This window comes from Echinops telfairi, unplaced genomic scaffold, assembly GCF_000313985.2.
Source record: "Echinops telfairi isolate 266 unplaced genomic scaffold, ASM31398v2 ScPeMD7_1713;HRSCAF=2227, whole genome shotgun sequence".
Classification (NCBI taxonomy): domain Eukaryota; kingdom Metazoa; phylum Chordata; class Mammalia; order Afrosoricida; family Tenrecidae; genus Echinops; species Echinops telfairi.
The window spans coordinates 20,535,681-20,541,608 of NW_022105611.1; the positions used below are offsets into that span (position 1 = coordinate 20,535,681).

A 5,928-nucleotide genomic window follows, 5' to 3' on the forward strand; every position below is an offset into this window, starting at 1 on the left:
CTTCAGCCGAAGGCCAAGTGTGACAAACATGGTGGGGCTTGGTCTGCCCAGAACTGGAGGCAACATCCCCTTTCCTTAAAGCTAGTCACATGACATAGGGAATGTGGCTTCCTATTCCAAACCCCAAGCCATACGGGGGCCCTGGACCTAGTGGATCCTGTCTAGCAGAAGAGAAAGACTGGAACAGTAAGAAGGCATAACCTACTAGGGCCAGGTAGGCTGTCCTGAGCATTGGAGTTGAGGCTTGCTGGGTGACCGGGAAGGCAGTACCAGACCAGACAGAAATGCCGCAAGGTGGTCAACTTCCGTACAGCTCTCAGGTGTGCCCTCTGACACTCAGTGCTGCCCCACGATAGAGTCATCCGTGCCGTGAGCTTGCCATTGCTAGAGGTGTTCAATTAGGCCTGGGCAACTCTCTGGCATTTAAATTCTGATGTTGGCACAGAATACTGAAAATACCGTGGACTGCCAGAAGAACAAACAAATCTGTCTTGGAAAATGTCCAGCCAGAATGCTCCTTTGGAAGTAAGAATGGTGAGACTCCATCGCATGCACTTTGTATGTGTTAACAGGAGAGATCGGTCCCTGGAAAATGCCCACATGCTTAGTAAAGCATTGGGCCAGTGAAAAAGAGGAAGATTCTCAGCCCGATGGATCGACCCAGTGGCAGCAACAGTGAGCGCAAATATAACAACCACTGTGAAGATGGTGCAGGACTGGGCAGTTCGCGCTCTGTCCTGTATAAGGTCGCAATCGAGAGCGTGGAGGTGGACATATGTGATCTCCTCTGGCTTCCCTATTGCCCAAGGCAGGGACCAGACAAGCCTCCAGTCTCCATCCTTCTTTACCTATTCTGACACCAACCATTCCTCCCACACCACTGCACCTCCCACACCAATGCTGGGTTTGATCATTCATTGCAACAGCTATGCAGAGCTCACAGACAGTACCCACAAGGAAAGGGGGTCCTTAGGGAATTTAATTGGTTCTCATATGTCAGGATCAGCAAACAGTAAGGATACAGTCCTTGGTTTCCTCAGTTGCCAAGTTTCTCTCTAGTTCTCAACCTCTCAGCCATGTGGTAGTGGAGTCTTTCTCTACCCGAGTCTCTCAGCCATGTGATCCTTTGGCCTTGGCCTTGGCCTCTGTCAGCCAGGAAGCCAGCCTGCCCATCGCTCTGTCCCACAATGCCACAGCCTGGGGCTGGCCAGGTGAGAAGGACCCCATAGTCTGCATGCTGCTCCTTGGAATCTCTGTGTCTCAGCGTCTGGTCTCAGTAGCCTCCACCACGCCAGAAAGGGATCTTGAACATGACCATCCAATGGGGGGTTTCCCTTCTCTGCTTCAGAGATGGCTCACCCCAGAGGCAGACTCGGGTAGAAGAGCCATATTCAGGAATTTGACTCCCTCACAAAGGAGCCAATTCTGCCTCCAAGGAGAACTCTGGGCATACTTCTTCTAAGACGGGTCAGTTGGTCCTTTTAGCAGTCCAGGGCACTTTCAAGGGTCTTCTGCCAGCACTGCAATTCAAATGTATTGATTCTTGTTCTATCTTTCTTATTCAATGCTCAAATTCTTTCACAGCATATGAGGCCATTGAGAATACCAGGACTTGGGGCAGGTGCCCCTTAGTACTCAAAGTAACGTCCTTCCTTTTCAATACTCTTAAGAGGTCATGGGGCAGGTTTCCATCATTCAATGAGTCTTTTGATCTCTGATGGCTGCTTCCATGAGCATTGATTGTGGATCCAAGCGAGACAAAAATTCTTGACAACGTAAACCTCGTCTCCATTTATCGTGACACATCATGACTGATCGGTTCATTGTGAGGATTTGGGTCACCTTTATATGAAGTTATAATCCATACTGAAGGCTACAATCCTTTATCGTCATCAGCAAGTGCCTCAAGTCCTCCTCACTTTCCGCAACCAAGGTGGTGTCATCTGCATGCGTCTGGAAGGTGGTGAATAAGCCTTTCTCCAATCGCGATCCAAATTCTTCTTCATGTAGCCTAACTTCTCTAATGATTTCCTCAGCACATATATTAAAATAAGTACGGCGAGAGGATACCACGCTGATGCACGTCTGTCCTGACTTTCAACCAGGCAGTATTTCCTGGCTCTCTTCTCACATCACAAAGTGCTTAAAGTCCCACCACGAGAAGCACAACTTCATGCTTTGAGAAGGAGGAGGGCAACAAATGTACAAATGTGCTTGACACAATGGGTGTAAGTATGGATTGTGAGAAGAGTTGTACGAGCCCCCAGTAAAATGATTTAAAAAAGAAAAAAGAGAAAACACAACGTCTTTGCACAACAGCTAGGAGACTGTTGAGGAAGTAACTTAGTCCAACAACCTACGGTGGGATTTTTGAGTCTTCTAAAGTAAAATGTGCAGGAAATCAATGAAAGGATGTATTCAATGAGCTGTTCCCATTAACTCCTGAGGCCAATTTGGTTTATTCTCTGAGCTCAATGTCTTCAATGGGATTCGGAGGGGTCTGGACATGGGCTGGCTACTTAGTGATGGAGGGAATCACCAAGAAGTAGCCTGCAGCTTAAGTATTCTCCTGGATGGTAGATGACTGTGAGATGCTGCAGGGAGCCCTTGGAGGATATGCAAAAGCGTTGATAGGGAGGTAGGAAAGCCCAGAGATTTCTCCTCCCATTCTCCAGGGTTATTTTGAACTGATTTGGGCACCGAAAGGGACAATCTGGCTCTCTGGTCTCCTTCACCCCCTCCCACCCCTGGAAGCCACAGAAGCAAAGAATTTTAGTCCCTTCACCAGCTTAGTTTGCAAACTGGTGAGGTTTGCTTAGTTTTCCATTCACTGCTTGAGCTCCCACAAGATCTTCTCAGCAGGACATCCAAACTGCCCCTTTGGAAGCCTCTCTCTGGCCTCAAAACCTTCTCCATCCGCTCATTTAAAGCTGAACAGCAGCCTCGCCCCACCTCCTTGAGCAGAGCCCCAGCATGCTATGCAGGGCTCTAAAGTTCCTGCGCTCACTCATGCGCCCAAGCAGGCCATTTTCCCCAAGAGGAAGTGCAAGGGACCTTCTGGGTCCTCTTGCCAGAGTTGAGGCTGGCCGCTCACAAGACCCCTTTCTTCCATGATTGAGTTCTTCTCTAGGGCCCACTGACCCTTTCCTGCCCACCAGGGAGACCCCTCAGGGGGTGGTCATCCTAGAAGAGAATGAAATCACTTTTAAGAACCCAAGGGGGGCGGGGTGTCGGCTCCTCTTTTCTATCCAGGAGGCGGCCCCTTTGTCCTCTGCATATTTGTTAGCTTTCTCCAGGCTCTGTGTCCCTTTGGGTCCTGGGAAAGGCAGCCTTCGTCGGAGCACAGAGTCCTAGTTTGTTCTCTCAAGGCCTATTTACATCTGATAACCTCAAGTAACTGCCAAGCCAGAGAGGGCCAACTCCAAGGTGCCTGGCTAAGTGCTACTCCCAAGGACACGGGACTAGAATATCTTTCTATGTAGACTCTAGATACCCTTGGCCTCCTTGAGGCTTAGGATTCTGGGAAGAAAATGACTTCTGTGACCATACATTCGAGACATTTCCACTGGGCCACCAGGTTCCTCAACAAAGTCCTGGGACCTCTTCAGGGGCCAGAGAATGTGCCCTCCCCCACCTGCCTCTCCCCACCACCACCTTATCAGCCCTGCTGGCACCTCACCAGACCCTCCCACCTCCAGCTTTAACCCCCGTCAACTGCTCACACCAAGGCTTCCTGGGTCACACTTCCTCTGCTAAAAAGATTCTGGAGCACCCGAGCTGACCTAACTTTCAGGAATGGTGGTCGGGGAAACTCTGGAGCCTAGGGCTTTTGCAGGAGAAAGACCGATCAATATGGTTCCAGAAAGATTACAGCTGAGGGAAAACACTAGGATATGTGGGGTTGCTATGACTGTGAATCAATTTAATGATACCCAACAATTCTATGGTGTGTGTGTGTGTATGTGTTGGTTGTTGGGAGACATCCAGTCACTTCTGACCCATAGCAACCCAACGAACAACAAAACCAAACACAACACTCTTTAGTCCTGTTCCATCCTTAGCATCTCTGCCTTCGGTCGGCCAGGTAGTCGTTTTCCAGCTAGAAGGCGTGTGCACACAAATACACACACAAGGGAGCCTCCAAAAATGTTTGTGGAAAAATCCTATTATCTTTTCATTACATTGTTTTCCAGGAACTTTTGAAGGTCTCCCACATAGACAAATCCAGGCTACTCTTTTGTGTGTGTGTGTATAGTGCACAAGATTTGGCAACCCAATCTTACCTCAAAGGCCCTCCTTAGCCCAAAAGGTGCTTTCTGAGGTGACCAAATAAGTTAGTAGGCCTTGCACTGTCCGCCCCCCCCTCACCTGCCCCCGTTTCATCAACTTGACCTGGAGCAACCACTCCTTTACTCTCCTGGCACTGTGAGGCTAGGTGGTCTGAGTGGTGTGGGAGGCACCTACCCACATTGGGCACACAGGCAGTTTTCTTTCCCTTTACCTGCTTGTCTTCAGTTCTGGCTGGAGAGGCTCGTGAGGTTGATGGAATTCACTCCAAAGGTGTGGATGGGACCCATAGAGGGGCCTAAAGCCATACACTCTCCTAACACCCTGGCCACCTCTCTCTTCTGTGGGCAGGGAAACTCAGACCGACTACCTGGGGGCCAGTTGGGATTGCTCTGAGAGGTAATGACCTATGACCTCTGGACTCTCCAGCCTCGGGGGAGGGGGCAGGTGATTGAAAGCCAGAATGGTCTTATGGCCAGCTAAAGGGGAAGGACAGAACCCTCTCTACCCTAAGTATTTTATTCTTTATCTTCCCACTTCCTTGGCCTCTCCCTCCATCGTGCCTTCTCTTCCCCGCTGACGCGGTCCCTATTTATTTCTCAACTTATCTCCCCAAGAAACCCCCTTAGCTATAAGAAGAGAGAATGGAACAAAATGAGGTGGGAGAACAGAATGTCTAGAGCAGTTGATCCAATCAGCAGAGTCTCATATGGAGGTGAAGTTTCTCAGAGGTTCTGGTGAAGAAGTACTGGCGGCAAGCCTGCTGGGCCCCAGGTCAGGGTGGCCTACAAGAGAAACACTTCCTCCTACCCCAGTTGCTCTTCCAGGCCTGGCATTTCCCAGCCAAAGCGGCAGAGCTTCCCTTTTGCTCCCCCAGCAGCATGTGAGAGGACAACAGAACCCCACTCCCAGTCCCAGAGCACAGGGACTATATCTGCAAGACAGTCGTTCTACTGACTGCCAGGAGAATGAACCAGTCTGTCTTGGAAGAAGGACAGACAGAGACTTCTTAGAATAAGGTGACCAGACGTCCCACTTTTGGCGGGATGGTCCTGATTTTTGGCGTTTTAAAGAAGTCCCGATTTTTTGAAAGAATGCATGACAAGCTAGGGAACAGTCTATTTGGTCTATGTAGACCAACTTTTTAATCAAGAACCCCACCCCCACCACCACCCCCACACACCTCCCACAACCCCCACCTCCGGTCAATGGTGTCCCGCTTTAAATCTGGTCACCTTATCTTAGAAGTGAGTGAGGGTGGCTGGTGGCAGGTCTGGGGAAGGGGCGGCAGGTGCCATGTCGGGACACGAAGGTGGCGAGAAGAAGCCCCTGAAACAATCCAAGAAGCAGAACAAGGAACTGGACGAGGAAGAGAAGGCTTTCAGGTAGAAACAGAAGGAGAACAAAAGACACCGGAGGAGCTAAAGGCGAAGGCCGCGGGGCAGGCCCGCCTGGCCACAGGTGGAATTAAGAAATCTGGCAAAAAGCCAGCTGTCCTTGGTGACTGAGGCAATGACAACCCTTGGTTCCGTTTCTGTGTAAACATCCGGATTCCCTGCTAGAGCATTTGCCACTTACAGTTAGAATGAAGTGTTGTCTTGGAGCCTGCTGTACATTTAAGAATAAACTTTTGTAAAAAAA

General features: G+C 49.9%; 1 pseudogene; it reads left to right on the forward strand.

The window, feature by feature from the left end:
- The first annotated feature begins 5,583 nt into the window (after positions 1–5,583).
- LOC115870497 lies at positions 5,584–5,795 on the forward strand (annotated as a pseudogene).
- The last annotated feature ends 133 nt before the right edge of the window (positions 5,796–5,928 follow it).